Source organism: Pleurodeles waltl, chromosome 3_1 (genome assembly GCF_031143425.1).
Source record: "Pleurodeles waltl isolate 20211129_DDA chromosome 3_1, aPleWal1.hap1.20221129, whole genome shotgun sequence".
Lineage (NCBI taxonomy): Eukaryota > Metazoa > Chordata > Amphibia > Caudata > Salamandridae > Pleurodeles > Pleurodeles waltl.
In genome coordinates this window covers 1598714104-1598739170 of record NC_090440.1, presented here as the reverse complement: position 1 = coordinate 1598739170, position 25067 = coordinate 1598714104, and the positions used below count along the sequence as shown (strand labels likewise).

The 25067-nt window shown below is 48.2% G+C and overlaps 1 protein-coding gene across 1 annotated transcript in view; it reads left to right on the top strand.

Moving 5' to 3' along the window:
- ACVR2A (activin A receptor type 2A) overlaps positions 1-25067 on the top strand; it is a 249853-nt gene that overhangs the window by 204649 nt on the left and 20137 nt on the right. The window lies entirely within an intron of this gene.

Genomic DNA, 25067 nt, shown 5'->3' with positions numbered 1-25067 from the left:
ACGCTACTGTTTCCATTAGGCAAAGTGAAGCAAATTCGTAGGATCAGAGTATTCTTTTCTGAATGCCTTTGGACTTCTGTACCACATCCTTGAAGTCTCTTACATTTGAGGAATGCTTAAATTGTATCTTGGAGTGATTTCAATATTTTAAGAGGAGCCTTTTTGGATGATTTTTAATTAATGGCGTGTAAAAACATTTGACATTTGAAATTTGGTAAATTGGACTAGTAGGCTGTAGTTTTCTAAGAAGGTAGAAAAATGGAAATAATCCCTTTGAAAAATGTTCTAGCCCATCATGCCTTGTAATAACAGCCGCTGAAGAATACAACTTTTTTTTGGGGGGGAGGGTTCGGCTCACGCTGGGAGTATCTGAAAACTTCTGGGGTATCTAAACCACACCTTTTTAAGAAAAAAAAAATTTTTTTTTGCTCATAAATAGTTTCACTCTGGCTTTTAAGGTTTTAAGTTTTTACTGACAGGAATGTTATTTCTGTAAGCGATTTTCCATTTCTTTTTGACAAGTGCTACGAGATCTCTGAGTGCATAACCTCCTGCCACAGCCAGCGCCTAAGAAATCAGAATGAGGGGAACATTTAAAACTACCAACATAATAAATGGACCTGGACCACTAATGTGTATCCATCTATCACTTCATCACTTTGTTAGATGCTGTACTTCAGTGGTTTTGGCGACAGGTGTCACAGTACTGGACATCCATGAAGTTAAGTGTGCATCCATGCATATGTTCACCAAGGGCTAATACCTCAACAGTTAGATCCGCAAAGAGGGCTGTTTTGCACATTTGGTTGTACGTTACCTTTTGATGTGAGTCCACGCCATAGACCTCCACATTTTTGGAGGTACTGCTTGGATACCAGTTCAAAAGGCGAGGAATTCTGAGCTAGGAATATCCAACAGAAGAACAAGTTACTTACCTTCGATGATGCTGTTTCTGATGGATATTTCTACCTGCAGAATCCTCTCCCTTTGAGTATGCCAGGCATGAGACTGAATCCAGAAACTTTTCAATAGCTCTCCAAACTGATTGGAGGGTATTGACCCTTCTTTAATGTCAGAAACTACGCAATCCTGATGTCACTGGAGCCATAAGAAATTCCATCCAGCAGCCTGATGTCAATCCCCTTTTTTCTCCACCATTGATGTGCATCTAGAACCTTGCTGTCCTTTGGTAATATCTGCTTGATGTTTTTCCGCTTTGAAATTTTGAGATCATAGTACTTGGATGTCACCTCTCATATGTTCGTCTTTCAATCCTGTAATGACTGTGATGGACAGGTGTTCATCAATGACCTGCATAACATCTGCTCCCAATGCCTGGTTACCATCATAAAGTCCTGCAGAAGCATGCACCCCACTGCATAAAGGATCAGGAAGCCAAACTATTTATGTCCCAAGCTCAAGATGCTCTTTAAGCCAAGCTAAAGTTGCTGCTGCTGTCAAAGTAATTCTGTAGAAAATATAAGACACATCTCCACAACTCTGACCAAAGTTGATCTTCGAAACATAAGTTGCCAAGACTCTCCCTGCTTCTCCATTCCTTGTTGCAGTGCAGCCTGTTGAGCTTCCTCCCGAGGATCAAGCGACTTCTTTGGACCAAGTACAGTCAGTGAACCGCTGATGTCTCAGACATCGTCACCCAGGCCCCAGCCCTTGTAATGGACCCTGACCTTTATATTTGTATATTGCTCATTACACAGTAGATATAGAAAATAACAAAAAATTGTTTAGAAGCACTGCAATGTAGGTAGCATAGAACATCAATTGAGAATGGAGTACAATACAATGTGGCGCTCTTACAGCCTGCATCAATGCTATACGGACAGTATCACATTTAACACAATAGGAGTATTTTCTCCTCCTCTCCACATCAGTACCCCTATTCTTTATTGCCCCGGAAATTACTCCAGGCACTCCACACCCTCTCCCTCTTCTTGGGGCGCCCCTACTCTGGTAGGACCCTCATCTATTTTTTAACACAATGTTCACCATATTTCAGAGCTCCCTGGTTCCTTTTGGAACGCGTTTAGGCCCGGTCTTATGAGTTCCACATTTAGTGCAGTGATAGATGTGCACCCTGGCTCCTTTCTCTCTGTTCTTTCCCTTGCCTTTCATACCTTAGCTGTGATGCCGTTTTTCTTTTCTGACCCAGCGCAACTATTGATGCTGTCACCCCCTTCCTCAGTATCCCTTTAGGCACTTCCCTCAACACTAGGGCATACCTTGCCACCTCTAACGACACCACAGACAATGACCCTGGCACCACGGTGGATGCCACCCGAACAGATTTCTGCTTTAAACCCATCGCCTCTGATGAAATGTCTTACTTCTGCTCGTAGGTCCATAAGTGAGGCACAACATCACATGGAAGAGGGGTGCTATTTCTTTGGCAAATTTGACCTACTTGAGGATCCCATTCCAGATACAGATAACTGATGTAGAGTTAATCTCCATAAATACTGACATCATAGCGCAAAGGGATGCAGTGGAAGTTTTAGTCCTCGACTGGCCTTTTACCCCCAGGAAACTGGTGTAAGTACTGTACTGTTAGCAACTTGCAGGTAGATAGAGTATCCACCAAGAAAGGTCATTACTGAAAGTAAGTACATGTTCGTTGGCATGTGTGGCTGTAGATACACATGCTGTGCATTATCCTGCCATCCAGTGTTGGGCTCTGAGTGTTGCAATTTGTTTTCTTCAGGAAGTGTTTTCAAGTCACAGGATTGAGTGGTTCCTTCTCGGTGATACTGCGCATGGGCATCAAGTCTTTTGTTAGATTGTTGGACCTCCACCTCCCCATCACACCCTCCAATCGGGTTTGGACGTGTTACTGCTCGCTTCATATTTACTCGAACCAGTTTGAAACTCTCTTCCATTTTTACTTTCCCTCAACAGTATTGTAAGTCAATCACATTTTATTTATATTAATCTCAATCGATTCAGGTCAAATCTCAACCGCAGGCCTCACCCAGCTCTAGGCCTAGCTCCACGTGGCTGGAAAGATACGAAACCCTGATGGAACAGACTCAGTTTAGATTCTGTCCTGGGTGCTACACTAAATTTCACCATCAAGTGTGTAACCTCTGCCTTTCCCCAGACCAGAAGAAGGCCACCTGCAACACGTGTGGATCGTTTCAGTCCAAGAATACACTTCGGGACCGAAGAGCTTGCATGCTGGAAATGGCACACTAGACGCAAGACAACACCCTGGAACAAGAAGGGGGCATTAACCTTTGGGGACTCTGACTCAGACCTACAATCCGACATTGAGTGCCAGGATATCACTTTGGCGCAAGTCGTGAATTTAAAAAAAACTGCCCCTCCTACCCCCATAAAGACAGTAAAAAAGGTCACAAAAGAGGTCCCTAGACCACAACTGCACTTGGGTCACGGTCGGTCATGGAAGCTTGATTTGGCTGCCCCATCCTCACCTTCGAAATCCAGAAGGACTGTGGCTGAATCTTCTCATTTGACCTCTATTCCTTTGGTCTGACCAAAAACATTTAAGACTTCAGAACAGAAAACTTTGGGACTGACTACTTCAGCACTGAGCGAGAGTTCAACATCCATCCCTGCGGAATCATAACGTTTATGATAGCATAAAACGTTTATGGGGAAAGCAGCCGAGTCTGAACATTCTCCGACTTCATTGTTTACAATTGAATAGATTTTAGAAACTATGGATGCTAAGCAGCACAAAAGTCTAATTGAAAAAGACACAGGCAAAACTGTGGCTTTCCCCACCATTCCTGTAAAGAAAAAACTTTCTTTTCAAGTGGGTCTCAACACCTCACCTCCTCTTAAGGGGGATATTCTGCAAATTTGTCACCTTTCTCCTCCCTGTTCTGTGGAATGTACTCCTTTTTTTTTTTTTTTTTTTTTTGATAGAGATTTTATAAATTTTGGCATAAAACAGTGATGTATACAGTTCAACATGATGCCAACGGGCATCAAACAATAATGGTCAAACCCTAGGTCCCTGCCACATTTTATTACTAAATATTACTCACAATCAAACGCTTAAAAGCCCGCTACACCCTCCCACTTCCCCCATATCTTATTGTGTTTGTGTAAACAACCTCTGGCCTCATACACAAGTCTCTCTCGCTGCGCACACCAATCCACTCCCCGTCTCCACTTAGTGTCGGAGCAACTCTGGCCTTCCAATCTGCCATTATAACTCTTTTGGCCACTAGACAAGCCACCCCCAAGAAGGACCGATCTGCTCTTCGTAGCCCTGTATCTCCCATGACCCCCAGAAGGAGGGGCAGTGGCAACCTCTCTACCTCCTCCTGTAGGACCCCAGAGATCTCTTGCACCACCATTTCCCAATAGGCCGCTATAATCGGGCATGCCCATACCATGGGGAAGAAATCAGCCGTGTGACACCTGCAGTGGGGGCATTCCGCTGTGGGGCGGAGGCCCGCTTTATGTAATATGGCGGGTGTGAGGTATGCGGCATGTAGGAAATAGGATTGTATTAACCGGAGGCGTGTGGTCATTGTTAGGGAGCGTGGGGCCATTAGTGCTTCTGTCCAGTCCGTTTCCTCCATGGGTCCCACCCAACTTTCCCACCTCTGGCGAAGCTCTCTCAGGGGACCCCCAGCGGCGGTGATTAGGGTGCGATAAATCTGAGAAACCCCTCCCTTGCCCAGGTCTCCCATCAGTGCCTTAGCTTCCATGGGGCTATGCTCGAGTATGGTGTCTCCTGTCTGTAAGTGAACTAGTAGGGCATGGCGTAATTGGAGATATCGGTGGAACTGTGTCTTGTTTAAGGAATATTGTTTCTGGAGGTCTTGAAAAGACCGTATGTGTGACCCTCTCCAGATATCTTCCAGTGTGGAGATCCCTATGTTGTCCCATTTCTGAAAGCCCTCCAGACCTGCCACTTGTACCAGCTGCCTTCCATGCCATAGCGGGTTTTGTTGGGTTAGACGTCCCCACCACCCCGTCACTTTCTGGGCTGTACGCCATCCCAGAAGCACCACTTTGGTCACATCTGGGGTCTCTCGGGGGATCGGGCTCCCGTATAGTGTGTCAAAGATCCGTGGGTAGCCCATTATCTGTAATTCTAGTTGGTATGCGGGGTCTGTCCATCCACCTCCCACCCAGTCATTGATTACAAGTGTGTGCATCGCTAGATAATAGTATTGAATTTTCGACATGCCCAAGCCACCTTCATATACATCCCTCTGACAGGTTTTTAGCGACAATCTTGTGTGGGAGCCGCTCCATATGAATGATCTCCCTGAACCATCTTGCGGGGACGGGATGTGGATAGTTCTGCAGGAGGTATAAGAGCCTGGGGAGGATCATCTTGTACAGCGCTATTCTGCCAAGTAGATTCAGGGGGAGGGCCTTCCCGGCGCAGGAGGTCGGATTTGATTTTCCTTGTAAGCGGCGTGACATTAAGTTCCCACGCTAATTCGAGCAGAAGTGAGATATGTATCCCAAGGTATTTGAAGCTGTTTTTCCGTACTGGGATGTTCCGTTGCCAATCTATACAGTCGCTTGAGCGATGTAGGGGAATCAATAAAGATTTGGCTGGGTTCAAGGTCAGTCCTGAGGCTTCTGCGAAAAGTCTCAGGATCTCTAGGACGCGTGGGCTGCTTTTGGATGGGTTGGAGATATACAGGAGCACGTCGTCTGCGTATAAAGCCACCCGGTCTTCCGAGCCAGAGGGCCAGCGCCAGCCCTCGATCAGCGGATCATTTCTCAGTAGTATCGCCAGAGGTTCTATTACTAGTGCAAAGAGCAGGGGGGATAGCGGGCATCCCTGTCGAGTCCCACAGCCAATGGGGATTGGGTCAGAGACTACTCCGTTCACCCGGATTCGGGCAGTCGGGTTAGAGTATAGGAGTTTCACTAAACCTCGGAATTTAGGTCCGAGCCCGTTCTTATATAGGACCTGTTAGAGGTAGGACCAATCTACTGTGTCAAAGGCCTTTTCGAAATAGAGTAAAAGTAGTGCCAAGTGCGTGTGTGATAACGTTTTGTGGTGTGCCAAAGCAAGGTGTAACCGTCTGATGCAGTGCCTTGTGCTACGAGTAGGCATGAAGCCACATTGGTCAGGGTGTACCAGTGTGGGCATTACCTCCTTCAGTCTGGAGGCCAGGATCGATGAGAGCACCTTGACTTCAACATTTAGGAGCGAGATAGGCCGGTACGCTAAACAGTGTCGTGATGGGGGTTGGGTTTTGGGGATCACCACAATAGTCGCTTGGTCAATCTCAGCTGGAAAGCGGCCTTGATTCTCCGCATCATCGTACATGCAAAGCAGGTGGGGACCCAGAATGTCGCTGCATTTACTATATAATTCCGCTGGAAAGCCGTCGGGGCCGGGGGTTTTGCCTGATGCCAGGCCAGATATTGCACTGCAGACCTCTACGAGGCCAATGGCCGCCTCCAGTCTGTCTCTCGCCTCTGGGGATATCCCGGGAAGGGTAATATCATTTAGTAGGGGGGACTCTCTCTCAATATCAGGGCGTGGGTGCCTGGCATATAGACGGATGTAGTAGGAGGCGAAACTATGTGCGATTTCCACTGATGTTTTGACAAGGGTGCCCGAGTCTTCTAAGATCTCCGGTATAATTCTGTTAGCCATGGGGCGGGTGGCCAGCCAATGCAGCAGCTTCCCGTTTTTATCCCCCCATCCATAGATTCGGGCTGCTGAGGCTCTCCACATGTGTTTGGCCGACTCTAGCATTATGTGTTTGATATCTTCTCTTACCCTGGTCAGTTGCCTCATAGTCGAGGCCGATGCCAAGTTTACGTGTTGGCATTCGAGTCTTAGGGCCTTGCTCTCCAGTTCAGCGATTTGGGAGTTTTGGTCCCGTTCACGGGACCGAAGAATGCTTTTGGCGTGCCCTCTAATAGTGGCTTTGCAGGCAGCCCATAGTATTCCCGGGGACCGAACCAAGCCCTCGTTTAACTCGAAATATTGATTGAGGTGCATCCTGATCTCTTGGGTGTATTCTTTATCTTGCAAGTGCCATGCGTTCAGGCGCCACATAGGCAGTCTGGTAGGATCTGCTCCGCCCAGTCGGATTCGTATTGGTGCGTGGTCGAAGACCCCCCCCGTGGGTGAATCTCCGCCCCTGTGACTTTTAAGAAGTCTAGCGCGGGCATGAACACCATGTCTATTCTGGACTGCGTCTGGTGGGCTGCCGAAGTATGTGTGTATTGGCACTCTCTGGGGTGCCAGGTGCGCCACACCTCACACAAGCCGAGGCTCTCCGCCCAGTTACTTAGGGCTGAGGCCCGCTTGGATCTATTCATAGTAGTTTCCCCAGAAATGTCCAGCTTTGGGTCAAGAACTGAGTTGAAGTCGACTCCCAGTAGGGTGGTTCCTTGGGGTAGTCCTGAGGTTACTTGGTGGAGCATAAGTAGGAAGGTGTCCAGATTTGCCGGGGCGCATAGGCGCACACTAAGTTTAGCGGTTGCCCCTGAAGAGTCCCTGTGACTACCCTGAATCTACCTTGTGAGTCAGACTGCGTGGCTGTGATCACCATGGGTAGAGATCGATGGAGCAGGATAGCCACTCCTCTAGAGCCTCTGGAAAACCCTGCATGGTATACCCTATTGTATCCTCCCCGCGCAAGCATAGGGCATCTGGACCCGAGGAGATGAGTCTCCTGCAGGAGAACTACTGAGGGGGAGTATCTGCGGAGGGTGTTAAATACTGCTGATCTTTTGATCTTGTCTAATAGGCCGTTTACATTCCAGGAGAGGACCTGGGTTACTGAGGGCCAAGCGTGAGGTGTGCCGATGTTGAACCTGTTTGGGTGTGTGGGTGCAAGCCCAGGGATGACCATTTCAAACGTGTCAGCGAAATTTTAAAATTACAAACCAGGCTAACTAACTTGTCGCCTCTTAAACCTAATTCAGACTTCCCTCCCCCCTAAACTCCCCCCCTCCCCATACTCCCACCCCGGAAGCATCTGTCGCCCATGTACCCGACCAAAACCAGACAGCCAGTAGAGAGGGTGGAGTGGTGGACCCCTCCTTTCACTCAGATCAGTTGCAATTAACGGTCACAAATCAAGCATTCAACACAATACTGTAGGAAGTCTCTGGGGCCGTCAATGTTAGTCCCATCACGAGCCGCTCGAGCAGACCAAGCGCGGCCAGAATCCCCCCACGTCTCGCGCAGGGGCCTCACACATCCTGTCAGCCGAGCACCGGAGATTGACTCAAGCGCCCATCTTCCGCAGAATGGGACGGCGTCTGGGGCCTCGGGAGAACCTCAGTGCTCGTCTCGGTATGGGGATTAGGGTCCCGGGCCATTTCATCCTTTGCAGGGGTGTTCAAGTCTTTCTGTCTGCCTCTCCGGGATCTGGTGCGTCTCCGGCTCCTCCGGGGCCCCTCCGATGATGAGGGTTCGACACGTGGAATTCTTCCAGTGGTTTTAGGGGGACCCCTTCGGGCTCCGATGCCCTCCTCCGTCAGCCAGTCCCAAGCCTCTTCAGGTGATTCAAAAAAATAGGTTTTCCCCGCCATGAGGACTTTGAGGCGTGCAGGGAAAAGGAGCATGTACGAGAGTTGCATTGCCCTAAGATTTTGTTTAACATGTTCATATGACCTACGGCGGGTTTGGACTTCTCTGGTGTAGTCCGGGAAAATTAGGATTTTGTGGTTTTCCCATTGCATATCATCTAGCCGCCTCGCTTCCCTGAGGATGTTGTCTCTGTCCTTAAAGTTAAGGAATCGTGCGATCATCGGGCGCTTCGGGCCTCCCGGAGGGGGGCGAGGTGCGAGCGCCCTGTGGGCTCGTTCAATTGCAAACAAGGGCGAGAGGGATTGGTCCGGCATCCAAGATTTGATCCACTTCTCCAGGAATTCGGCGGCCTTGTCATCCTCTATGCCCTCTGGGAAACCTATGAAGCGTAGGTTATTGCGTCTTGCCCGGTTTTCCGCATCTTCTGCACGGCGGTGAAGCTCGCTGGTTCGGGATTGTAGTTGGGCCACTGTGGTTTTGAGGTCCGACAGATCGCTTTCGGTTTGAGAAACACGGGTTTCCACCTCCGTAATTCGGGTCACTGCGTTTCTAAGGTCTTGTCTAATGAGGCCCATGTCCACTCGCACCTCTCCAATTTTAGTCTCTACGGCCATCTGCGATGATTGAATAGCTTGGAGAATGGCGCTCACCCCGTCCGGAGCCGGGCCCCCACCAGCCGCTTCTCCCCCTCCCCGTTGGCCCGTCATAGTCGTGAACAGGTCGATTTTTTGTTGGGAGGGCGGAGGTTGTTTGTTCGTTTTATCTTTTCCCATCGTGGCACTTGAGGCAGGGGTCAGGTGTGTCACACCCTCTTTAGTGCGGTTTCAAGCCTGAGAAATCAGTGTGTTGTCAAGTGCCCTGGACCGTGGGGGCTCGCTGTGTCTGTCCGTGCAAGGACGGCAGGAGCTCACTGTCCCAGGGGCAGTCTATAGTCTCATTTACTCTTTTCCGGGCCCTGCGTTGGTACCGTTGGCTCCTCTGTCAGATCCCTTTCTTGCTCCCTCCACCGAGGTGGGGGGGACCCGTCCAAGATCTAAACCCAGGCCTCTCCACCTTCAGGGCCCTGCACCCCATCCGTAGGCCCTGCACCATCTCGACTGGGCCCCCAATCCCTCGAGCCGCTCCGATCAAGGCCAACCATGTACGACCTGGGACCCAGGATTTCAGATTGCCCCAAGGTGCTGTCCTCCACTGCTCAGCTCGCAGTCCGCCCCCAGCTTCTGCCGCGAGCCAGCGCGCGCTCCGTCTGGGCGAGGACCCGAGGGAAGCCGTAACTAGGCCAACAGGCCCTCGGGCCTCCTCTTGCTACTGCAGAAATGGGGGGGGGGGGGTTCGCCACCCTTTGTCGTCCCCCTCCACCCCTTCCAGGTCTCCGGATCGCGTCTTTGTTCTGGTGAATACTTCTAACCATAGATTCCTCACCCTTTGAATTTCCCCAGTTGCCAGACTACATCCTGAAAACTCAAAAGCATTGCTCATTCTTGCCAGAGAGTGGCTTTGGGAAACTCTGTATTGGCACTGTTCCACTCTGCAAGTGATGAACAGAGCTGCATATAAGTGCCACCCATGCACTTTACTTTATACACCTTGAGATGCAGATCTGAAACTCATTTTTTCTTACTTCCCTCTGTAAAGCTATTGTCTCCAAATTGTCCAGTTTGCAAGGGACATGCCACCTGCTAACAAGACAGGATTTATAATGTTTAAAGATTGTCACAAGCAGATGTCTGTGACAGATCTCCCAGAGGTGTGCCTCTTGTGCTTGGGTTCTACGCATGACTTAAAGGCCAGCAACAACTGTACTCTGAGGAATCCAAAGGTCGTTGGAGATCCAAACGCGAAGAACTATGTTGCGGAGCCTTGGAAGGCTCCACTCCAGTCCCCCTCCAAGTGTAAGTAGAGCGAGGACATGCTTCTGAAATTATCCCCAATTCAGATCTTCCTCTTGGTCGAAGACCTCCGAGAAGTATAAGCTGCTGGGTTCTGGTTGCAGTATCTCCCACTTTTTTGCCTGGGTTTTTGATCCAACTTTGACTGAAGTGCACTGGGTTCCTGCTAACCAGGACCCCAGTGCCAGTGTTCCTTCTCCAGAACAAAACACCTCGGCACTTGATCCCCAAGTGACCAAGCCCTTTAGCACCTTTATAAGTCCCCTAGTAAATGGTACTGCTAGTACCTAGGGCATGGGTACTAAAATGGGTCCCTAAGAGCTGCAGCACAGCTTGTCCCACTCTGTGGGACCCTACACCAAACTTATGTCAGACTGCCATTGCACGCTGCGTGACACAATACTCCCCAAAAAATAAAAACACGACATGGCACACATACTGTGTGCCATGTTCCCTAAACACTGCATTTAATATTTGTAAGTCACCCCTACAGCAGGCTGTACAGGCCTAAGGCAGGGTGCATTATGTTACATGTGTGGGCATAACTGCAAGAGTTACTATGCTCTTGCTTTGTCTTTGTCGATTCTTAGACATAGTAAGAGTGCATTGAAGCCATTTTAAATAGATGTGCTGGACACAATGCGAGCTTCCCTAGCTGCGTGATGGTTTCACTCAAACTAGGGATGTTTGGTATCAAGCATCTTGAATTAATAAACCCTCACTGATTCCAGTGATGGATTTATTAATACAAGCACCTTGAGGGCATCTTAGAGGTGCCTCCTGAGAACTTACCAACCGCTGGTAAGCTCACGGTTTCTTGCCAGTCTGCCACAAACAGACTAGAGTCCGTCATCTTATGTTTGGTGAATTTAGGAACTCTGCACAGGGTGAATCCAGCTCCACACAAGAAGTGGTCATCTAGGGGCGTGTAGTGATCCAAAGGGTAAGTAGCCCACTGGCTACTAACCTTCACTCCCCTTAACGCCCCCTGATTTGAATATTTAGGTGACCTCTCTGATGCCAGGACCTCCCATCTTTGTTCGACACAAAAGGAGTGTACAAGAAGCCTGTTGAATCTGAGAACAAAGGAGCACGACTGACCTGGCGCCAACCCTGCCGGTCTGCCTGTTGCAACCAACCCTCAAGGAGCAACTGACCTGTCCTGCTGCTGCAGACTCCCAAGAAAGTGGAAGAGCTGCCAGTACTTTGCAAATCGTCAAGAACTCCCTTGGAGTAGAGGACCTGCTCCCCTACATCTGAAGGCACCCAAGAAAAAACTGAAAGGACCGGGACTGCCAAAAATCTGACGCCGGACATCGCCACTGCACAGAGCTGTCTAGCCCTTGTTGAAGTGAGCCAACTGTGTCAGTGTGGTACCCAGGTCCTCCAGAAACGCAGCCCTCCTTGAGTGCACCCACTGTGGACTTAACGCTGGCATCTTCAGCCTGTTCCTGCAGTATGCACAGACCCGATGCCTCAGGACACCTCTGCACCAGTCCAGCCTTGACTGAGGAGAAGAGGACCAAGGGTGTCCCCACATCACCCAGCCTCGTGAGGCCTGAGCCCACTTGTTGCCTTGGTTGGACTGGACCCCCAGTCCATGTCTGCAGGCCCCCTGCAACCGCAAGGAATTCCAGCACCTGACCCGACGCCAGAAGACACCACTGCACCCTCACCCTACAGCCCATGGAGGAGTGGACTGATGGTGTTGCCACGTTTCTGAGGACTTCCAGGGTCAAACCCAACCCCCCACCCCATAGGTTCCTGAGTACTGGCCTTCCAGTCCATCCCTGCAGCAACTTTGTGACTGGACCAGTACCCATTGAAGTGAATGTGACACATGATGCTGTCTGCACCCAGATGCCCAGATCTTCATGAGATGACCTGCTGGTGTGGCGTTGGACCTTGCCTCCTATTCTACTTGAGTCTCAGAGGACAGTCCTCAAAGCTGCTGTGAAGTGTCTGAATGTAGTACTTGTTTTTCTCCAGTAATATTACCACGCCCAAAAATTACAGTGTCGGCTTTTTAAAAACTCTAAAGATCTATATCTCGAAAAGTACTTTGCTGATTGGTGATCTTGGTATCAAAGTTAATATAACAGTATGTAATATTTTTTATAAATTGGTGTCAGATTTCTTTGAGTGTCTCTCTCACTGTATGTGTATGTGCCTTACATGCTTAGCACTACCCTCTGCTATGCTTAACTGCCCGACCACGCTACCCTAAAAAGAGAGCATCTGCAATGCCATTTTTGCCTCTGCGATATGGGGGTTGCTTGGACTCTGTGCACAATGTACCCCATTTTGATCCACTTCATAAAGACCCAGCTTCCTACAATACGTCCAAGCAAGACTTGGCCCCTTCCCCGCCATTCTTTTCCCCAGAGAAAGCAAGAGTGCATCATTGTGATTTTATGTCTTACTCCCATTCCACTGTGAAACTGAGTCAATCCTTCACGCTGATGCACCTCAAGTCTCCTGGTTCGTTGGCAACATTGAAGCCTTTCAAAAGACTTTCAAAAGGCAATGATTGTGTGCATCTGATAGAGACTTCTAGTTGCAGATTCCTAACCTTAGAATTTCCCCCAGGCGTTAGACCAGAACCCAAGATTTTCTTTTGAGCACTATCCTTGCAATGCTGTCTCATGGCATTGATGGACTCCGTGTCTTTGGAAGGTTACAAGACCGCTCACGGAGCCATCACCACTCATCCTTGTCCCACACCAAATTGTCGGGACATTAGGGTCACAAGAAAAAAATCTCAGAAGAGCAAACATTCTTCGACTACCCTATCATTCGGACAAGGCGACGCCAGAGGAGCGTCAACACTCTATGCCTACATCCTCAGAGCCTGCTTCTGGGTTGGCTCCACGCTTTCCTGAGTTTCTGGGAGCCAGAGCCCCCCCCTGCCCAACTCAGAGACTTTTATGATGGGTTGCACCTCATTTTTGTCCAGTAGGGTCAGGGGGGGTCCCCCTTGGGTTCTTTGTCGGCAGCTTCCGCCTTGGCTCCGGAGGACACCCCAGGATCCATTATTGGATCCATGCTGACACCAGTCGTGCCATCACAATCTTCCCTGGCGCAGGTAAGAACATCGACACTGGTCGGGCCCACAATCAGTCGATCCTATACTAAATCTCTACTCTCAGCCGGAACAACAGCACACAACACCAATTCCGTCTTTGACTGGGACTTTACTCTCCAGGTTGTGTCCCGACCCTTCTGCCTATGGTTACGGGCTGAGGTCCTTGGCCTCAAACTGCCTTTGGTGGCTGTCAGGACTAACCTCCTGACTGATGTGCTTCAGCCCAGGACTTCTGCGACTGAACCCCTTTTGCCTTTCAATGAAACCCTCACTGATGTCCTGCTGGGGATGTGGTCTAAACCCAGCAGAGGGGCTCCTGTTAACAGGACAAGCGCCTGCCGCCATAGACCTGCACCCAACAACCCCAAATTCCTGACTCAACATCCCACACCTGAGAGTTTGGTCATCCAGGTTTCTTCCTCTTCTGGCACATTCCCACCAGCACCCACAGATAGTGAATCAAAACAACTGGACCGACTTTGGAAGAAATTATTTTTTCTCCAGTCTGGTGTTGCGGTCGGTGAACATCCCATGCATTTTGGGCCGCTGTTCCCAAGCTTTATGGGATAAGGTCACGCAGGTGTTGCCACATGTCTCAGAGGTGGCCTCGGCCATTCTCTCCCAAGCTGTTTCTGACAGACGAGATGCAGCCAAGTTCACAATTCGTTGTGGGCTGGCTACACAGATCAGTTGCGTTGACTGTGGCCTTGAGGTGCCAGGCTTGGTTGAGGACATCTGGCTTTTTGGGGGATGTCCAGCAATCGCTTATGGACATGCCATTCAATGGCACCTGCCTCTTTGAAGATAAGGCAGACTCCGCGCTCAAGCGCTTTAAGGAGTCCCAGCCTATGGCTCAGTTCCTTGGCCTCGCAGTTGCTCCTCACCCCCTCAGTCTACTTTTTGCCCCCTTTGTGGTTGAGGAAAGGGCGCCCAACTGCACCCATTTCCCTTCAGCCACTGTGCCATGCATGCTGCCCAGCCCCTGTGTGACCATGGGATCCAACGTTCCTGTGGATCAGGGATCCAAAGGTTGACCCACTCCAACACCCCCGCCCTCTGCAGCCTCCAAACCTTCCTAGTCTGTCGCTCCATCACCGGCCATTTGGAGGCAGGATTCACTATCACCTGCCCCACTGGGAATCATGATGGACCGGTGAGTTTTGCAACTCATCTGAAGGGGCTAATCCCTCCCTTTCGAGGCTACCCCTCCGGCTGTGCCACCATCCTACTAACGGAGGATCACTTGACATTTCTCTGTGAGGAAGTAATGGCTTCATTGACCAAGAGAGCCATAGAGAGGGTCCCTGTGCCAGAAGTAGGTTGTAGTTGTTATTCCCAAAACTTTCTGGGGCCCAAGAAGGACAAGGGCCTCAGGCCTACCCTAGACCTCTGTGCCCTCAATCTCCTCCTCAGGAAGAAGTTCAAAATGCTCACTCTAGCTCAGGTCCTATCTGCCCTGGACCCTGGAGACTGAATTGGTAGCGTTGGACTTGCAGGACGCTTACTTTGACATTCCTGTACTGCCTGCCCAGAGACATTACTTGCTGTTCGTGGTAGGTCACAAGAATTTTCAGTTCACAGTGCTCCCCTTTGGCCTTACCAGCGCCCCACGGTGTTCAAGAAAGGGATGGCGGTGGTCAGGGTTCATCTGCGTAGGCTATGGTTTTCAGTATTTCCCTACCTCGACAACTGGCTGTTGAAGGCGGGCTCGCCCCAGGCGGTCATCTCCAACCTCTACGGCGAACCTCCTGCTTTCGCTGGGTTCACTATAAATGTGCTGAAGTCAAACCTGATTCCCTCTCAGACGCTCCCTTTCATCTGGGCTGTTCTGGACACATTGCCGTTTCAGGTCTATCCTCCAGGATATTTATGCTATGATACTGGTGTTTCAGCGTCTGTCCTGGGTTTCGATGAGAATGATTGATCATGCTGGGCCTTATCGCCTCCTGCATCCTGCGGGTGACTCAGTCCACATAGCGTGTGATCTTAAGTTCAGTGGGTGCAGCAACAGGTCGTGGTCCAGATCTCGAAGGGAACTGCGCAAGATCTGCTCTGGTGGCTTTTGAATCGCAATTGGGTCAAAGCCAGATCCCTCTCTCTTCCCCAACTAGATCTTAAAGTAGTGACAGATGCGTCACTCCTGGAATGGTACGGCCACCTGGGGGAGGCGTAGATGAGGTGTCTTGTCCCCAGTGGAGTCTGAGCTCTGCGTCAGTCTTCTGGAGCTCAGGGTGATCAGGCTTGCATTGAAGGCATTCCTTCCCTGTCAAAGGGGAAAGTGGTGCAGGTGTTCACGGACAACAACACCGCCATGTGGTACTGCAACAAGCAGGGCAGGGTGGGGTCGTGGACCCTGTGCCTGTGGATGGGGCTGGAACGTCAGGGCATATCTGGCAGGCTCTCTGAATGCCAGAGCAGACAAACTCAGCCATTAGTTCATGGTTGATCACGAATGGTGTATTCATCAGAAGGTGGTGCAAGGTCTGTTTCAACAGTGGGGGAGAGCCTTGGTTAGATATATTCGCCACTGCAGAGAACGCGCAGTTAGCTGTTTTGGGTGTTGGAGTTTCCAAGACGGAATTCGCTCGATGACTCTTTGTCTTGAGTGGAACTCAGGCTTCCTAATCGCCTAGATCAAGAATGACCGGGCACAAGTGATTCTTGAGACTCCAGACTGGGTACGAAGAGTATGGAATCCTGAGTTTCTGAGTATGGTCATTGATCCTCCACTCAAACTGCCTCTTCAGGTTCTGTCCCAGCAGCAGGGGACTGGTCTCCACCTGAACCTGTCCATTCTCCGTCTTCCTGCGTGGAGATTCAGCGGTAGCAGTTTACCTCTTTCATCTGTCTGCCCGAAGTCTGTAATGTTAACTTGGCAGCCAGGCGGTCCTCCACTTAAACAGTATTTGCCTGTTTTTGTTGCATGGTCTACCAACATGTCTGAGCCCCTTTCTGCACCTCTGTCTGAGGTTCTTTTGTTTGTACTCTTTCTTGCCCAGCAGGGCTCTGCTTTGGGCAACCTTAAAGGTTTTCTGTCCGCTATCTCTGCTTTCCTCAGACTACCATATCAACCCTCCTTGTTTAAATCTCTCATTGTTGGGAGATTCCTCAAGGGTCTTACCCAAATGGTTCCCTTTACCCCATTCATAATGCCCCAGTGGGATTTGAACTTGGTACTCACTTTCCTCATGTGTTCTCTTTTTGAGCGCCGTCATAATTGTCCCCGTAGCTTCTCACTTTAAAAACAGACTTTCTTGTAGCTATCACCTCTGCACCTAGAGTGAGTGAACTGCAAGCTCTTTCTTAGACGCCACCCTTCATCACTGCCCATCCTGACAGTGGTGCATCTTACCGGGGCCTCTGTCCTACCTAAGGTAGTCACACCCTTTCATGTAGGCCAATCCGTCACCTTGTCTACTTTTTACACTCCCCCACATCCTTCTTGTGAAGAGGATAGACTCCAACGTCTGGACCCAAACAGAGTGTTGCCATTGTATCTTAATCATACCAGAGACTTCCAGATGGACGATCAACTCTTTGTTGGTTATGTGGCTGTGAAGAAAGGACAGGTGGTGCAAAAACAGACCATCTCTAGATGGGTTGTTCTCTGCATAAAAATGTGCTATGCTTTGGCTAAGAAGCAACCCCCTGAGCGGTTGCCCACTCACTCTACCAGACTAACTGCAGCAGCCACTGAGTTAGCACGTGGAGTTCCAGTTTTCGATATCTGCTAGGCAGCAATGTGGGCATCCTTGCACATGTTCACTTAACACTACTGCCTGGACAGTCTGTCCGCAGGGATGGCTACTTTGGTTGTTTGGTTCTGCAGGATTTCTTAGTATGATCTTGGTTCGCAGACTCACCTCTGGGGGCGGTATTGCTTAGGTATCTGTTCTAAGTTAAGGAATCTGCAACTAGAAGTCTCTATCAGATGAACAAGTTACTTACCTTTGATAACAAGGTATCTGTTAGAGACATTCTAGTTGCAGATTCCTTACCGACCCACCCATCCTCCCCATTCTGCGAACTGATTTCTAGGGATAGGGGCTTCCTTTTCAGAGCCCTAGTTCATGGCTTTGTGCTTCTGGCGTGGAAAGTCCTGAAAAGAAACTGAGCGCAATGTCATCATGGCAACCAAGACACCAAAGACAGACGCTGAGTCGACCGATGGCATGCAAGGGTACTGCTTGAAGAAAAAAAATCCCTGTATCGAGTCTGATGCCCGGGGAAAATTCTAAGGTAAAGAATCTGCAACTAGAATGTCTCTACTGGATAATTTGTTACCTAAGGTAAGTAACTTGTTCGTTTGACACACTTCCAGCACCCTCTAGTGCACCTTCAGGTCTCAAGGATCTGTAGGTACTCCCCGTGATCAGGTGCGCCATCCAAGCACCTTTAACTAGCCTTCGTGTTCCATATGGGCACTGAAATCAAGGCTACCACAAGCCTCATGGATACTGGTGTAGGAACTGCAACCCATTATCCGGTCTGACTCCAAATGGGCTTCTTCTCAACCGAGGCCACATCCAGGCTTTGATGTTCCGAACCCTATACATAAACCATCAGACTTAGACACAATTTCATTTTTACGCAGCTGCAAATAGGCATTACACAACTTTTTTGGTTTACACACACTGATCGGAGCCAGCGGTATGGAGACAACAATGGTAGCAATGGGGGAAGAGTTTACTTCACCCTATGACAACAGCTGGTACATGGCCCTTCAGGATGCCAGTGGGTTGGACACCGCTTTTGAAATTGGACAGAGTAGACCCCTCCAACCCCACCAGCCCAAGCTTTCAACCGTTGTAAGTTTGTATCAAGATTATTTATCAAATGCACTTTGTTTGATTTTGCAGATAAAAACATTTTCAAAAAAGTAACTCTTCAATTTCAAAAGTAGACACAGTGCAGTTTCTCATGGGAACCAATACAATCTATGGGGAGGAAGTGTTAACACAGTTTACAGGTAAGTACTCGTTTTATGATCCCAGTCTTTGGGGGTTAGGATGTCTACAGGTCCGGGTTCAAGTTGATGTTCCGGGACAGAAGAGCTTGTCGGCTGGAAATGGCAGCCAAGACTCCAGAGGACACTCCTGATATCTTAGAGGAAGAGCACGCGCAGGAGAAGCCAGATCAAGAGGAGGCCTTCTCCATTGAAGACTGAAAGTCAGATGTCCAGTACATCATCAAGAGGCAACCAGTGATTTTGGCACAACCCGTGAGTAGAATCCCCCCCTCCCCCAAGAAGCAAACACCGTGACAAAGCCCCACAAAGTGGTCGACGGACCACTACTGCCTTTGGGCCATGGTTGGGTCTGAAAATCTCTTTTGAATGCCCTGCCTACCAGCCCGGCACTGAAGATAGCCAAGACCAAAACGTTTTCGCATAGACCTCCGGCTCGACTGATTCATATATTACTGTGGTATCGAGCCGAACCTTTAAACAGAGTGCTTCGGCATTGATCAAAAAAGCCTCAAAATCAGCTTTGTATCGACCAAAAACATTGGTGCTAAAAATTTCGAAACACAAGACTGTGCCTCATAAGGACTCTAGATAAATGCTCGACACCACTGTACCAGTGGAACCGATTTTAGAGGTCATAGATTTCTCATTGGCGCCAGCTCCACATTCAAAAAGGAACGGGAAGAATTTTTGCCCCCGTTCCATTTAAGAGGAAGTTAACCTTGGAAGAGGTCATGGGACCTTTGCCACCCCCCCAAAAAAAAGGCCTCCGAGGACAAGACTCCGATTCGACCTCCATTTTCTCCTCATTTTCCAATTCCTCTTTCCACCACTCTACCTCCACATTGTCCTTCACCTCCTCATATACCACAATTTTCACCACAAGGGTCATCCTCGCCTCAGGATGATGACTTAGGTGACACACCTCATGATCTAGATCCATGTGATTCTTTTGATCCAGATCCCATATTACCAAATGATCCAGATCTATACCCTGCACATCCATCACCACCTGAAGATTCTACATCATAGCAGCAGGTGATAACAAGGGCAGTGGGATTCCACAATGTCCAGTTACACACTGACCTTATTGAACAGGATTTCCTCTTTGACACGCTTACAGCTGCCCACAAAGAGTCAATTCCTCTCCAGGCTACCCAGCATGCTTAGTCATGCTAATGACATTTCTTTTTTAGAACCTGTAAGGTCTAGAGTTATCACCCCTAGGATTGATGAGAAATACAAAGCAGCACCTACTGACCCTCTGTTTATACATGCTCACATTCCCCCTGACTCTGTTGTGTTCCGCACCGCACAAAAACATGCTAATAGCCAGTCTACAGGACAGTACCCTCCTCCTGACAACGAAAGTAAGAATATAGATGCATCAGTAAAAATAATAGAAGCACAAGCTGCTAATTATTGGCATATTGCCAATTCGCAAGCACTTTTCGCACAGTGCGATAGGGCCCAGTAGGATGAAATGGAGTATCTCCTTCAGGACTTTCCAGAGGAACATCGCAAAAGGGCACAAGAAATAGTGTCAGAAGGTCACGTTATGGCCAACAATTCCATTTGTTGTGTGATAGCTGCCGCAGATACCGCAGCACATGGTATTGACTCAAGCATCGTCATACACAGGCATGCTTGGCTTAGGTGTTCAGGATTCAAACCGGAAGTACAGCAGGCAGTACTCAACATGCCATTCAATAGGTATCACTTATTTGAACAGCAAGTGGATACCACACTTGAAAAACTTTAAAAAAGACTCTGAGGAGGCTACAGCAGTGGTGCACTATTAAATACTACACAACATGGTAATGTTCATCGTCCGCCTTTTAGTAGAGGCTTCAAACCATTGTCTACAGAGTCTGCTATCTCCCAAACCAAACAAGCCTCCCACTTTTATTACATCTCCCTTTAGGGGATCATACAGAGGCACAGTTAACAAAGGCAGGGATAAGGCATCCATCTCCTGAGGAGCTGCCCCTAATACTACCTCCACCCTCCACCACCTCACACCTCTCCAGTAGGGGAAAGACTTAAAGGCTTTTACCCACAATGGTCTGATATCACCACAGACCAGTGCGCCCTTTCAATAATCCAATATGGTTGTTGTCTGGAGCTCATTTCTGATCTATCAAACATCCCCCCTCATCCACAAATTCTCACAAGAACACCTTACACTCCTCAAAGAGGTAGTTCCATCCCTCCTTCTCAAGGGGGCTATAGATCCAGTCCCCTTATTACATCAAAGGTCAGAAGTATACTCCCTATACTTCCTAATACCAAAAAAGGACGGATCAATCGAGCCAATCCTAGACCTTAGACCATTAAATCTCTACTTTCCTTTGGAGCATTTCCATATGGTCACCCTCAAAGATGTTATTCAACAAGGCGACTTTGACAGCTTTAGATCTAAAGGATGCTTAATTTCATATTCCCATTCACCCAGCACACAGCAAATATCTCATATTCTTAATTGCGAGAAAGCATTACCAGTTCAAGGTTTTATCTTTCAGGGTCACAACCAGTCCCAGGGTCTTCACAAAGTGCTTATTAGTAGTTGCTGTATATCTCAGATGTCAACACACTCATGTCTTCCCTTACTTGGATAATTGGCTCATCAAAGCCAGTACCTTACAACAATGTCAGCTGCATATTCGGCTAACTGTGGATCACTTTCACACTCCGGGGTTCCCAATTAACTTTCAAAATCCCATCTCCAACCTTTGCAGATACGACCTTATCTGGGAGCAGTGCTCAATGCGCAGTTAAGGTTAACATATCGAAGTCCAGCTCGGATTAACACATTTCAAACCTTGATTTCACAGTTACAGAAGACCACACCTACTCAATGAAAACTGTGATGTGACTATTAGGAATGATGGCAATGCATTGCCATCTTACCTCATGCCAGACCCCACGTGCGCCCCTACAGCAGTCTCTCTCTAGTCAGTGGTCTGTCGCGGGTCATCTGGAAGATCTAGTGTTGGACTGCCAGACTCACTGCTCTGTACAATGGTGGAATTCCACCAGCCTCTCCAAGGGGCGGCCCTTTTTAGATCCTAGCTCACCTCCGCAACCTCACAATACAAGGTCTCTAGGATCCCAGTCACCAGTCTTTACATGTCAGTTACCTGCAACTTCAAGCAGTCTTCCTAGCACCGAAGATTTTTCTTCCACACCTCTTGCACAAAGTGGTTCTAGTTCGTACAGACAACATGACAACCATATATTATCTGCAAAAACAAGGGGGGGACTTGTTCATCTCAGCTGTCACATCTAACTCAAACAATATGAAAATGGGCAATTCATCACCACATTCACTTAGTGGCAAGGTGTCTCCCAGGCACGGACAACCAGTTTACACACCTGCTCAGCAGGATGCAGCAACAAGTCCAGGAATGGGAACTCCACCCACAAGTCCTTCAACAAATAGATCTCTTTGCCACTGCAGAAAATACAAAATGCCAAAACTGAGTGTCCAGATGACCACACCCTCCGTCTAAGGGCAATGCTCTATGGATCAATTGGTCAGGGATATTTGCTAACCCTTTTCCGCCTCTCTCCCACTCATCCTATCTCTAGTTGGCAAATTGAGGCATACCTCTCTCATTATACTTGTCGCTCCTACATGGGCACGTCAACCTTGGTTCACAACACTTCTGGATCAATCACTAGTTCCACATGAGAAGCTCCCCAACAGGCCATACCTTCTTACTCAGATTCAGGGACAGATAAGGCATCCAGACCCCATATCTCTCAATCTTTTCGATATGGCTCCTGAAGTTTTGTTAGGTAAAAGTACAGCCAGAATGTATGGACATTGTGAGAGAAGCACATAAACCTACATCTAGACAGTGTTATGCTGCAAAATGGAAACATTTTGTATGTTACTGTCACCCCAAACACATTAACCCACTCAAAGCTTCGGTTAACCCCTTCGCTGCCAGGCCTTTTCCCCCTCCTGTGCCAGGCCTTTTTTTGGCTATTTGAAAAAGTTCACGCTTAGGCCCTCATAACTTTTTGTCCATATAAACTAGCCAAGCCAAATTTGCGTCCTTTTCTCCCAACATCCTAGGGATTCTAGAGGTACCCAGACTTTGTGGGTTCCCCTGAAGGAGGCCAAGAAATTAGCCAAAATACAGTGACAATTTCGTTTTTTTGCTTGTGGTTTTTTCCCTGAAAATGGCATCAACAAAGGATTTGCGGTGCTAAAATCACCAGCTTTCAGGAACAGGCAGACTTGAATCAGAAAACCCAATTTTTCAACACAAATTTGGCATTTTACTGGGACATACCCCATTTTTACGATTTTGTTTGTACTTTCAGCCTCTTTCCAATCGGTGACAGAAATGGGCGTGAAACCAATGCTGGATCCCAGACACCTAAACATTTCTGAAACGTAGACAAAATTCTGAATTCAGCAAGGGGTAATTTGTGTAGATCCTACAAGGGTTTCCTGCAGAAAATAACAACTGAAAAAAAATAATATTGAGGTGAAAAAAACCAGGAATTTTTCTCTACGTTTTACTCTAACTTTTTCCTCCAATGTCAGATTTTTTAAAGCAATATACCGTTACGTCTGCTGGACTCTTCTGGTTGGGGGGGATATATAGGGCTTGTAGGTTCATCAAGAACCCTAGGTACCCAGAGCCTATAAATGAGCTTCACCCTGCAGTGGGTTTTCATCCTATACCGGGTATACAGCAATTCATTTGCTGAAATATAAAGAGTGAAAAATAGGTATCAAGAAAACCTTTGTATTTCCAAAATGGGCACAAGATAAGGTGTTGAGGAGCAGTGGTTATTTGCACATCTGTGAATTCCGGGGTGACCATACTAGCATGTGAATTACAGGGCATTTCTCAAATAGACGTCTTTTTTACACACTCTCTTATATTTGGAAGGAAAAAATGTAGAGAGAGACAAGGGGCAATAACACTAGTTTTGCTATTCTATGTTCCCCCAAGTCTCCTGATAAAAATGATACCTCACTTGTGTGGGTAGGCCTAGCGCCCGTGGCACAAAATGCCTCAAAACACAACGTGGACACATCACATTTTTTCACAGAAAACAGAGGTGTTTTTCGCAAAGTGCCTACCTGTGGATTTTGGCCTCTAGCTCAGCCGGCACCTAGGGAAACCTACCAAACCTGTGCATTGTTTCACACTAGAGACCTAGGGGAATCCAAGATGGGGTGACTTGTGGGGCTCTGACCAGGTTCTGTTACCCAGAATCCTTTGCAAACCTCAAAATTTGGCTAAAAAAACACATGTTCCTCACATTTCGGTGACCGAAAGTTCTGGAATCTGAGAGGAGCCACAAATTTCCTTCCACCCAGCGTTCCCCCAAGTCTCCCTATAAAAATGATACCTCACTTGTGTGGGTAGGCCTAGCGCCCGCAACAGGAAATGGCCCAAAACACAACGTGGACACATCACATTTTTTCACAGAAAACAGAGGTGTTTTTTGCAAAGTGCCTACCTGTGGATTTTGGCCTCTAGCTCAGCCGGCCCCAGGGGGGGCAGAAATGGCCTAAAATAAATTTGCCCCCACCCCCAATCCCTCCCCCGGGAGCGACCCTTGCCTATGGGGTAGCTCCCCTTGCCTGACATTGGCGCAAAAAAAAACGGTGCCTAGTGGTTTCTGCCCCCTTGGGGGCAGATTGACCTAAAATCGGCCGATCTGCCCAAAATGGTCTAAATACAATTTGCCCCCCCAGTGGAGCGACCCTTGCCTAATGGGTTGCTCCCCATCTCTAAAATGCCCTGGCGCATAGAGGTTTCTGCCCCCCCCCCACCCCCCTTTAGATCGGCCTTAATAAAATAAATTTGTGTAAGTGAGCTCCAGGCTTTAACCTTAGAAGAACCATTTTTCACAATACATAGGGATCGAGTAGTCCTTCAAACAAATCCTAAATTCCTTCTAAAACATACTTTGGGACCGAAAATGTCCACATTCAGATCAAAACCATCTTTTTCGGCTCTGGAGCCCATTTTGCAGACTATGGCAGAAAAGCTCGATCTGAAACAGGACTATTCATATTCAGCCAAATACTGGTCATATTGTAGCATAATTTACCCACCCTAAGACACAGACTTCAGTTGAGGAGGCAATTGATGTACAACCAACTCCACAAAAGAAAAGGAAGAAGGACATTGCCACCAGTCTAATACCTCCACCGCATTATTCACACTTGGATGCAAAGGATTTAATGCATCACACTCCATTAGGGTCACCACACTCCTATGTAGAAGATCAAGGGAGGGATGATGATACACAACAGCCACCATTATATCTCTGGGACACATGATGTTGACCCATCAGGGGACACCGATCCTGATTTGTATCCAGCAAAACCATCTCACCGGATGAAACTACATATTTTAATGAGCTGGTAGCTATCGTAGCTGCATAACAGCAATTTCCATTTCATAAGGATCCTATAGAAGATGGTTTTCTATTTGAAACTCTTTCTTCCACAAATAGGACGTCCTAATATCTCCTTATGTTAAAAGGGATGACGTAACATGCAGAGGAAATCTTTAACAGTCCTGTTCGCACCTGAATAATTACATCTAGGGTTAACAAAAAATATAAACCAGC